At 39.1% G+C, this 12,528-nt stretch overlaps 1 long non-coding RNA gene across 1 annotated transcript; it reads left to right on the top strand.

The window, feature by feature from the left end:
* Window positions 1-356: 356 nt before the first annotated feature.
* Window positions 357-1,905, top strand: LOC147367793 (uncharacterized). Its single transcript, XR_015132119.1, has 2 exons — window positions 357-843; window positions 1,813-1,905. It is a non-coding gene; the product is annotated as an uncharacterized LOC147367793 (long non-coding RNA).
* Window positions 1,906-12,528: the final 10,623 nt, after the last annotated feature.

Below are 12,528 nucleotides of genomic sequence, written 5' to 3'. Positions count from 1 at the left end.
TCGGAGATGATTCTGGAGCCAACTAACATTTTTCAGTCCACTTTCTACATAATGTTTTTTATAAACTGTGATACTCACTGGTTAACTTACATATAATTACCATTGTTTCTTATGCAAAGTAAACACAGTTATAGCGATTGTGTTTCCCCTAACATTTAAAGCAAAACACTCAGTGAGATAGAAAGGCCCCCACTTTAAGGAAAATGGAGTTTTGCAAAAATAAAACACAATAGAATAAATATTTGCACATTGAAAAGAATTAATTATTTGAACCTCACATTACTATATAATTCCTTTAAGTTACAAAATGTAGTTTAAGTATACTTTTATTAACTGTAATTTAATTAGCATGCAACTTTTTAGTAATACCCATTGCAAAAAAAAGTAAATTTCTTAACAGTTTTCTTTTAGCTTTTTGTTTTTAATAAAACAGCCACCACAGACTTTGCCAGTGTTATCCACGTCTACAGCTAACAGATTTTGAAGAGATTGCTTCATTTTCTACTCAGACCTCTAAACCATGAGGAAGAGTGAAGCCTTTTACTCAGGGGCCATAGGATGGAAGCATTCTCAAAAAATAATTAGTGAAATTGTCATGAAGGGTAAGGAGGCAGGACCACGTTAGTTCCTAAACAGCTCTTTATCACACATTGCAGATGATGGAACAGAAATGCTGGAGCAGCACATCGGCTATTTGCATGTTTCTCCCTGAATCAGAGGGAGGGGACTTTATGGATCCCAGCTGTGATTATTTTGGGGTTTCCTGGCTCTTTACCATTCTCTAGGCTGTAGTCTATGTGTCCAAAACTCAAGGGAGATTTTGTTCCAGCAGCTCTTGCCCAAGTGAGTTTTCTTTTCTCTCCTTTTTAAAAATTTTATAAAGAGTATTAGATACTTACAAGGTTCTGCATACTGCTATGATGTTCTTAAATGCCGGTCAAAGGTAGGACGGGGCTGGGGAGACAGAGCGGGGGAGGGAGGGAGGATGGGACAGAGAGAGGATGAATAAATGAAAAAAAAGGGAGGAAGAAAGACTAGAGACCAGAAAATGAGCCCACCGTATTCCATTAATTTCCCGAGGAGAAAAGGAAGAGAGAAAGAAAGGAACAAAAGAATCAAGAATTCAGAGCACTGAAGGCCTTATCTACTTTTACTTCTTAAGTTTTAGTGCATATCATAATCATCTGGGAAGCTTGTAAAATGGAGAATTCTAAGACTCCTCGATGGTCTCTGATTTATCTGGAGCTCAGGAATCTGAATTTTTAACAAGAAACAAGCTAATAGTCTTAGTAATGTTGAAGGGCAGTTCCTCCCAGGTATTGGTGCCTGTGGAAGTTGCCTGAAGCAGGCCTCAGATCAGATCAGATCAGATCAGTCGCTCAGTCGTGTCCGACTCTTTGCGACCCCATGAATCGCAGCACGCCAGGCCTCCCTGTCCCTCACCAACTCCCGGAGTTCACTCAGACTCATGTCCATCGAGTCAGTGATGCCATCCAGCCATCTCATCCTCTGTCGTCCCCTTCTCCTCTTGCCCCCAATCCCTCCCAGCATCAGAGTTTTTTCCAATGAGTCAACTCTTTGCATGAGGTGGCCAAAGTACTGGAGTTTCAGCTTTAGCATCATTCCTTCCTACGGGCACATAATTAAGTCACAAAAGCAGAAAGAAGAATGAACATTTGAGAGGAAACCAGGGGAATGCGGTCAGAAGAGAGTGTTAGGAGCAAAACAAGAGACCTCTTGGGATGCAGGAGAAGGAGGGTTAAAAGAGAAAGCGAGTACCAACAGAGATTCTTTTTACCTTTTAACATCCAGATTTGCCTGATGAAATAGAAGACGGGAAAATGAGAAGACATAGAAGATGACCATGTTGCTGTTAAGGCATTAATAAAATTAACCAAAACTTAAGGCTGAATTCCTTGCTCATTTAATAAGTCCTCTGTCCCAATATTTACCTTTGTGATACTATATCATAGGAAAATCATGAGAATGTATTATTGGAAATAAATGACTGAATTCTTTGCCCTTTTTCCAAGAAGTTCTACTGAGGCACCTGCCTTTTATTAGAGAGGAAGGTGGAATTTTAAAATAACTGAAGAAAATTGGATCCAGAAGAGATAGGATCTAAAGTTGCCAATGGAAAGATGGAAGCCTGTTATTGCCCACCTCAGAAAACTTCAAAATGTCAAAGTTCAAGTGTCCATTTTAAGAGTTTAGAGTTCAGAATGGTATCTGGTTAGCCACTGATGACTATAAAATTTCTTTGTATAAGGGACTTGGAGGCAGAAATAGGTTTCGGAAGGAGCTGGAGTTGGGTTTGTATAGCACTTTACATAAGGTTGAGAAAGTCAGCTGTTCACCTCAAAGAGTGAGGGGTGATGGAAATTATTGATGGTAGGTGGGGTGGCTAAAGCCATTCCAGTCCAGTCTCTTTTTTTGAAGTTCCAGTAATGAGGCTGCTATTCCCCGAAGCAGACTCACATAAAGTCTCACTAAACAAGCTGTGAAACCACAGAGAAAATGAAAACATGGGTGTTAAAGAGACTGATAATCAATCGCCTGCATTCTGGAGGGGACTAAGCTGACTACAAAGACATTGAAATGACACATGCACACCTTACCACCTGAAAGAAAGCAAGGTGGGCATTTTCCCCCACTTCAGCAGACGCTCACTGGTCTGCCAGTCTAACCAGTGCCCTTGGGTCACTCATGTGAAGGCTCATAGGAATGTCTTGGTCCCCTGAATGGCACATACAGGTCTGGGAAGCCATCTCTCCAGCCACCTCCTCTGCTGATGCTGTGTTATAGCCCTCACACATCACACATTGATGAACTTGGCATTGGACAAGTCTAGATAGGGCTTCCCTAGATCCAGGGAAGCAGTCCACTAGCTCCAGGGTCCTCAGTTTCCCTGATGATTTCTGGATGTTTTCTTTAATTGAAGCCTATGCTAATAGAAGGAAAAGTGAGATTCCCAGGCTCTGGCTTCATCCTTCTTTTTCCCCAGACTCCACTAGGAAAAGAAAAGATGGACTTTTCACTCCTTCCTGCGATCTTTGCTTTCTGAGTTGTCCTTGCTTAATACTTGTAGTGGAAGTCTATGATCAAATTAGTTGTTAGGAAAGTGAGATCAAGGAATTTAGAAAACCCTTTTCTCTCTGGGCAAAGCCATTTGACAGAAACTGAACACTGACCTTTCTTTCTCCTGCATTCCTGCTGTTAGAAGTCCTAATTACCCTTAACCATCATCCAAATCAGATGGCTGCCCAAAAAGGACAAACCACATTAAAATATTTCAAAAACAGTTCATCTAGCACATATTTCTCCAGTTTATTGTTTTAAAAGTGTCACTTGTTCTATGTAGAGGCAATTATTGAATAAACTGAGTAAACTGCCCTCTCAAGACTTGCCTTTACCTTCCCTTCTGTCTGGGATGTGGCCCTCCACCGCTCTATCGCCCCCTTATCCACCTTCCTCAGATCTCTGTTCGTGTGCCATCTTCACAAAAGGTCTTTGCTGACCAGTGCCGAATCACTCTGCATTCGCTTTTCTCTAACCCCCTTCAGAGCTCTTATTGCTACGTGACACGTCATCTGCTTGCTGGCTGACTCTGCTTCCTCGCGTTGGACTGTAAGCTCCCTGAGGGGTGGCTCTACTTTGTTCACTGTTGTGTCTCCAAGGCCAGAAATGGGACTTTTCTGCATTTATTCAGATGTAGCTTGTTTTCTCTTTTGACCTCATTTTGAGATGACTTATGAATGAAATTACAAGTCACTTTTAAACTCCCGGAAATAATTTCCATGAAGTTATTTTGAAATTTTGTAATACTGCCATGTATTTTAAAATGTTGCTATTTTTTATCTGTAGCTGTCAGTTCAAATTGATTTCTACTTTCTTTTACTATCTTAAAATCTTGTACTTCCAATAATTTTTACTTTAGATAAGATGATGTGGTACTGTTTGATAAGCAGTTGCCTCACTGCATCTTTTTGATAAATATACTGTTGGTTCATCTGAACTGTCCATCTTTATCTCCTTTCATTTTTTCCTTGACTGTTATTTATTCTGATCTTAATAATGCCATTCTCAAGTTTTAAACTAGCATTTGCCTAGTATTTTCCTGTTCTGCTTATTTTCAAATTTTTATTTGTTTTAGGTCTGCTTCTTTTAAGCAGCAGATAATTGTTATTTTACTCAAACACTCAGCCTTTAAAAAAAAAAAAAAAAAAGCTCTGTATAGAGCTTTTCCATCTTTGGTTGCAAAGAATGTAATCAATCTGATTTTGGTGTTGACCATCTGGTGATGTCCATTTGTAGAGTCGTCTCTTGTGTTGTTGGAAGAAGGTGTTTGCTATGACCAGTGTGTTCTCTTGGCAAAACTCAGCCTTTGTCCTACTTCATTTTTTACTCCAAGGCCAAACTTGCCTGTTTTTCCAGATATCTCTTGACTTTCTACTTTTTCATTCCAGTCCCTAACCTGTAATAGAGTATAATCTGCAAAAATACTGAATCACTATATTGTACACCTGGAACCAATATTGTAACTCAACTACACTTCAGTTTAAAAAAGAGAGAGTCCTAAAAAAAAAAGATGAAAAAGTTCTAGAGATCTGTACAATTTTGTGTCTATAGCCAACAATAATGTATTGTAAACTGAAAATGTGTTAAGGTAGTAGATCTCATGTTAAGTGTTCTTGCATTAATAAAATAAAACAGAAAACATATCTCAGTTTAAAAAAAATAAAAAAGAGAGAGTCCCTGGACTTGAGGCCAAATGGTATTCTTCACTGGTACCCTCCCACTTACTTTACATTTCTCAGGCTTCATCAATATGCCGGCCCGAGTCTGGTGCAGGTATCTTTCCCTGCAGCTCCTGCTGTGTCTTTAGCCTCACAATGGTTACCCTGGGCAGTACGTACAGTCAGTGGGAATCATGTCTAGTCATTCAGGTGAACTCCCTGAAAACCCCACCTTCCTGCTTTCTCCTGGCATAGACTGAGGCTGGGGAACAGGATGCCATTAGCAGTTAGGGGCTGTTGTGCCATCTCTCATACCACGCACATCTGTCCCTACTTGTTAGTGTTTCTCTGTAGAAACCACATACTCAGAATCTCTTTATTTTTAGCTGCCAGCCTTAGTAACCCATTTTTGTAAAACTGGAAAAGTTTTCTTCAACACCCTATTATCTCCCTTTCACTATCTCCTCTATTAAAAATTCTATTTCTTTGCTTTTTACTGGGTATTGATAATGATCACTAACATTGTTAAATATTTTATGTATCAAATATTTAGATTTTACATAAATTAATCATTTAATCCTCATGGCAATCCAATGAAGGAAGCACTATTTGCTTAATGTCATAGATAAAGACTTGGCACCTAGAATCAACACCTAGAAAAGATAACTCGCAGCACAAGAAGAAATAGCTAAAAAGGAGTGGAGCTAAACTTGAGCCCAGATCATCTAACTGCAACCTCTGCAACCCCATCACAACACATACTGTTGTTACACTGTTCTAGGAGAAGTCCAGTGGTGCCTCTAACCCACTAATTTTATTCCCAGAAATGTTCATTCTGCCACTTGTCCGTTTGGCTCTTATTTGTTTATTTTCAATCATGTTTTTTAATCTATAAAAATTCATTCTTTCTTTTCATGATTACCTTCTAATATTGTCTAATGGAAAACCATTTTATCTATACATTGTCCTTGAAATCTCATTGGGAGTTATCAGTTAGAATTAAAGTTCTCGGGGGAGGAGCCAAGATGGCAGAGGAGTAGGACCGGGAGAACACTTTCTCCCCCACAAATTCACCAAAAGAGCATTTAAAAGCCGAGTAAATTCCACAAAACAACTTCTGAATGCTGGCAGAGGACATCAGGCACCCAGAAAAGCAACCCAAGTCTTCGAAAGAAGGTAGGAAAAAATATAAAAGACAAAAAAAGAGACGAAAGAGGGAGGGACGGAGTTCCGTCCCAGGAAGGAGTCTTAAAAAGAGAGAAGTTTCCAAACATCAGGAAACCTTCTCACTGCCGAATCTGTGCTGAGCTTTGGAAGCACAGAGGGCAACACAAAAGGGAGAAAAAATAAATAAACAATTAAAACTCGCAGATTGCAAGCCCTACGGTAACTCCCCCAGCGGAGAAGCAGCGCAGACGCCTGCACATGCCATTAGCAAGCGGGGACTGGGCAGGGAGGCGCGGCATGGGCTGTATCGCTTAGAGTAAGGACCTGGCCTGAATACCCTGAGTGCTGTCTGAGCGAAATAATCTGGGCTAGCAAACCAGACTGTGGGATATCTACCACACGGAAAAGCCAGCCCTAACCTAAGACACCGCCAGGTCCGCGCACGGAACAAAGAACTGAACAGAGATAGCCGGCTGCAGACCATCCCCCTCTGGTGACAGGCAGCCAGAGCCAGAAGGGGGCAATCGCAGCCCCAGAGAGACATTATCTATAGAACTGTAAGCAGGCTTCTTTGCTAACTAAAACTTCTTGGGGGTCTGGATGGTCAACGTCTGCCTGAGAAGGTGCGCCGGTTGTACACCTAGATAACCGAGTGGTGGGGAGGCGATAAGTCGCAGCAATCGCGCTCGCTAAACACCTCATCACCTGAGCTGCTCGGACCTAGGAAGGGCACAAAATGCAGGCCCAACCGAGTCTGCACCTCTGAGGACTACCTGAGTGCCTGAACCTGAGCGGCTTGGACCTGGGAGGTGCAGGCAGCCCAGGGCCGGACACAGATGGTTCCTGGCAGAGCAGCCTAGAGCCTGAGCAGTGGGCAGGGAGGCTACACGCGCTGTGAGCGGGGGCAGACCCAGTGCGGCTGAGGCACTGCGAGCACACGCCAGTGTTACTTGTTTGCATCATCCCTCCCTCCCTCCCTACAGCGCGACTGAACAAGTGTGCCTAAAAGGAAAAAAAAAAAAGTGTCCTCCACCGTCCCCTTTGTGTCAGGGCGGAAACCAGACACTGAAGAGTCCAGCAAACAGAAGAAGCTATAACAGAGGGAACCGCCTTGGAAGCTACAGGCAATAGATTAAAACCCTGTGGTTACTACTGACTACATAGGAAGGGGCCTATAGATCTTGAGAAATAAAAGTCAGACCAAGGAACTAGCCAAAAATGAGCTGAACCCACAATACTCACAACAAAACCAGAGAAAGTCCTCGATATATTTTTACTATTTTTACGATCATTCTTTCTTTTTTTTTAAATTTTTAAAAAAAAATTTAAGTCCTCTGTTATTCCTTTAATTTTCACTTTTATAACCTATTACTTTGCAAAAAAAAAAAGACCCTATTTTTTTTTCTTCAGCAAACTTCACATATATATTTTTTATAATTTTTTGACCTTGTTTTTTTTTTTTTTCTCTTCTTCTTTTCTTTAACATTGTATTTTTGAAATTCCAAACTCTACTCTAGATTTTTAAGTTTAGCTTTTTGGTATTTGTTATCAATTTTGTACCTATAGTTTTTTACAATTTCTGTGACTTTTTTTTTTTCTCTGTTTCTTTCTCTTCTTCTTTTATATAACATTGTATATCTGAAATTCCAAACTCTACTCTAGATTTTTAATTTATGCTTTTTGGTATTTGATATCAATTTTATGCCTGTATCTTCTTTATAATTTTTGCGACATTGTTTGTTTTTGTTTTTGTTTTTCTCTCTTTCTTTTTCTTCTTCTTTTTTTTAACATTGTATTCTTGAAATTCCAAACTCTACTCTAGATTTTTAACTTTTGCTTTTTGGTATTAGTTATCAATTTTGTACCTATATTTTCTTTATAATTTTCGCGACCTTGTTTCTTTTTGTTTGTTCGTTTTTTCTCTCTTTCTTTTCCTTCTTCTTTTCTTTAACACCGTATTTTTAAAATTCCAAACTCTACTCTAGATTTTTTAATTTTTGTTTTTATGTATTTGTTACCAATTTTGTACCTTTAAGAACCCAATCTTCAGTACCCATTTTTCACTAGGGAATGAGATTACTGGCTTAACTGCTCTCTCTCCCTTTAGACTCTCCTTTTTCTCCACCAGGTCACCTGTGTCTCCTCCCTAACCCCTCTCTACTCTACCCAACTCTGTGAATTTCTGTGTGTTCCAGACGGTGGAGAACACTTAGGGAACTGATTCCTGGCTGGATCTGTCTCCCTCCTTTTCATTCCCCCCTTTTATCCTTCTGGCCACCTCTGTGTCCTTCCTCCGTCTTCTCTTCTCTGTATAACTCCGTGAACATCTCTGAGCGGTCCAGTTGTGGAGTGCACATAAGGAAGTGATTATTGGCTAGCCCACTCTCTCCACTATTGATTCCACCTCGTCTCATTCGGGTCACCTCTAACTCCCTCCTCCCTCTTCTCTTTTCCATGTAACGCTGTGAACCTCTCTGGGTGACCCTCACGGTAGAGAAACTTTTCATCTTTAACGTAGATGTTTTATCAATGGTGCTGTATAGAAGGAGAAGTTTTGAAACTACTGTAAAAGTAAGACCAATAACTGGAAGCAGGAGGCTTAAATCCAAACCCTGACTCCAGGGAACTCCTGACTCCAAGGAACATTAATTAACAGGAGCTCATCAAATGCCTCCATACGGACACTGAAACCAAGCACCACACAAGGGCCAATAAGTTCCAGGGCAAGACATACCAAGCAAATTCTCCAGCAGCAAAGGAACACAGCCCTGAGCTTCAAGATACAGGCTGCCCAAAGTCACCCAAAAACCATAGACATCTCATAACTCAGTACTGGACAGTTCATTGCACTCCAGAGAGAAGAAATACAGCTCCACCCACCAGAACACCAACACAAGCTTCCCTAACCAGGAAACCTTGACAAGCCACCTGTACAAACCCACACACAGCAAGGAAACACCACAATAAAGAGAACTCCACAAACTGCCAGAATACAGAAAGGACACCCCAAACTCAGCAATTTAAACAAGATGAAGAGACAGAGGAATACGCAGCAGATAAAGAAACAGGATAAATGCCCACCAAACCAAACAAAAGAGGAAGAGATAGGGAATCTACCTGATAAAGAATTCTGAATAATGATAGTGAAATTGATCCAAAATCTTGAAATAAAAATGGAATCACAGATAAATAGCCTGGAGACAAGGATTGAGAAGATGCAAGAAAGGTTTAACAAGGACCTAGAAGAAATAAAAAAGAGTCAATATATAATGAATAATGCAATAAATGAAATTAAAAACACTCTGGAGGCAACAAATAGTAGAATAACAGAGGCAGAAGATAGGATTAGTGAATTAGAAGACAGAATGGCAGAAATAAATGAATCAGAGAGGATAAAAGAAAAACAAATTAAAAGAAATGAGGACAATCTCAGAGACCTCCAGGACAATATTAAACGCTACAACATTCGAATCATAGGGGTCCCAGAAGAAGAAGACAAAAAGAAAGACCATGAGAAAATATTTGAGGAGATAATAGTTGAAAACTTCCCTAAAATGGGGAAGGAAATAATCACCCAAGTCCAAGAAACCCAGAGAGTCCCAAACAGGATAAACCCAAGGCGAAACACCCCAAGACACATATTAATCAAATTAACAAAGATCAAACACAAAGAACAAATATTAAAAGCACCAAGGGAAAAACAACAAAAAACAAACAAGGGAATTCCCATAAGGATAACAGCTGATCTTTCAATAGAAACTCTTCAAGCCAGGAGGGAATGGCAAGACATACTTAAAATGATGAAAGAAAATAACCTACAGCCCAGATTATTGTACCCAGCAAGGATCTCATTCAAGTATGAAGGAGAAATCAAAAGCTTTTCAGACAAGCAAAAGCTGAGAGAATTCAGCACCACCAAACCAGCTCTCCAACAAATACTAAAGGATATTCTCTAGACAGGAAACACAAAAACGGCATATAAATTCGAACCCAAAACAATAAAGTAAATGGCAACGGGATCATACTTATCAGTAATTACCTTAAACGTAAATGGGTTGAAAGCCCCAACCAAAAGACAAAGACTGGCTGACTGGATACAAAAACAAGACCCCTACACATGTTGTCTACAAGAGACCCACCTCAAAACAGGGGACACATACAGACTGAAAGTGAAGGGCTGGAAAAAGATTTTCCATGCAAATAGGGACCAAAAGAAAGCAGGAGTAGCAATACTCATATCAGATAAAATAGACTTTAAAACAAAGGCTGTGAAAAGAGACAAAGATGGTCACTACATAATGATCAAAGGATCAATCCAAGAAGAAGATATAACAATTATAAATATATATGCACCCAACACGGGAGCACCACAGTATGTAAGACAAATGCTAACAAGTATGAAAGGAGAAATTAACAATAACACAATAATAGTGGGAGACTTTAATACCCCACTCACACCTATGGATAGATCAACTAAACAGAAAATTAACAAGGAAACACAAACTTTAAACGATACAATAGACCAGTTAGACCTAATTGATATCTACAGGACATTTCATCCCAAAACAATGAATTTCACCTTTTTCTCAGGCGCACATGGAACCTTCTCCAGGATACATCACATCCTGGGCCATAAATCTAGCCTTGGTAAATTCAAAAAAATAGAAATCATTCCAAGCATCTTTTCTGACCACAATGCAGTAAGATTAGATCTCAATTACAGGAGAAAAACTATTAAAAATTCCAACATATGGAGGCTGAACAACACGCTGCTGAATAACCAACAAATCACAGAAGAAATCAAAAAAGAAATCAAAATTTGCATAGAAATGAATGAAAATGAAAACACAGCAACCCAAAACCTGTGGGACACTGTAAAAACAGTCCTCAGGGGAAAGTTCATAGCAATACAGGCATACCTCAAGAAACAAAAAAGTCAAATAAATAACCTAACTCTACACCTAAAGCAACTAGAAAAGGAAAAAATGAAGAACCCCAGGGTTAGTAGAAGGAAAGAAATCTTAAAAATTAGGGCAGAAATAAATGCAAAAGAAACAAAAGAGACCATAGCAAAAATCAACAAAGCCGAAAGCTGATTCTTTGAAAGGATAAATAAAATTGACAAACCATTAGCCAGGCTCATCAAGAAACAAAGGGAGAAAAATCAAATCAATAAAATTAGAAATGAAAATGGAGAGATCACAACAGACAACACAGAAATACAAAGGATCATAAGAGACTTCTATCAACAATTATATGCCAATAAAATGGACAACGTGGAAGAAATGGACAAATTCTTAGAAAAGTACAACTTTCCAAAACTGGACCAGGAAGAAATAGAAAATCTTAACAGACCCATCACAAGCACGGAAAATGAAACTGTAATCAAAAATCTTCCAGCAAACAAAAGCCCCGGTCCAGACGGCTTCACAGCTGAATTCTACCAAAAATTTAGAGAAGAGCTGACACCTATCCTGCTCAAACTCTTCCAGAAAATTGCAGAGGAAGGTAAACTTCCAAACTCATTCTATGAGGCCATCATCACCCTAATACCAAAACCTGACAAAGATCCCACAAAAAAAGAAAACTACAGGCCAATATCACTGATGAACATAGATGCAAAAATCCTTAACAAAATTCTAGCAACCAGAATCCAACAACACATTAAAAAGATCATACACCATGACCAAGTGGGCTTTATCCCAGGGATGCAAGGATTCTTCAATATCCGCAAATCAATCAATGTAATACACCACATTAACAAATTGAAAAATAAAAACCATATGATTATCTCAATAGATGCAGAGAAAGCCTTTGACAAAATTCAACATCCATTTATGATAAAAACTCTCCAGAAAGCAGGAATAGAAGGAACATACCTCAACATAATAAAAGCTATATATGACAAACCCACAGCAAACATTATCCTCAATGGTGAAAAACTGAAAGCATTTCCTCTAAAGTCAGGAACAAGACAAGGGTGCCCACTTTCACCATTACTATTCAACATAGTTTTGGAAGTTTTGGCCACAGCAATCAGAGCAGAAAAAGAAATAAAAGGAATCCAAATTGGAAAAGAAGAAGTAAAACTCTCACTATTTACAGATGACATGATCCTCTACATAGAAAACCCTAAAGACTCCACCAGAAAATTACTAGAACTAATCAATGACTATAGTAAAGTTGCAGGATATAAAATCAACACACAGAAATCCCTTCCATTCCTATACACTAATAATGAGAAAACAGAAAGAGAAATTAAGGAAACAATTCCATTCACCATTGCAACGGAAAGAATAAAATACTTAGGAATATATCTACCTAGAGAAACTAAAGACCTATACATAGAAAACTATAAAACACTGGTGAAAGAAATCAAAGAGGACACTAATAGATGGAGAAATATACCATGTTCATGGATTGGAAGAATGAATATAGTGAAAATGAGTATACTACCCAAAGCAATTTATAGATTCAATGCAATCCCTATCAAGCTACCAACGGTATTCTTCACAGAGCTAGAACAAATAATTTCACAATTTGTATGGAAATACAAAAAACCTCGAATAGCCAAAGCTATCTTGAGAAAGAAGAATGGAACTGGAGGAATCAACCTACCTGACTT

This window comes from Bos grunniens, chromosome 8 (genome assembly GCF_055505025.1).
Source record: "Bos grunniens cultivar Pamir isolate PY7600 chromosome 8, Bosgru_T2T1.0, whole genome shotgun sequence".
Classification (NCBI taxonomy): Eukaryota; Metazoa; Chordata; class Mammalia; order Artiodactyla; family Bovidae; genus Bos; species Bos grunniens.
The sequence above is the reverse complement of the archived record's forward strand: the minus strand, read 5'-3'. Positions and strand labels throughout refer to the sequence as shown.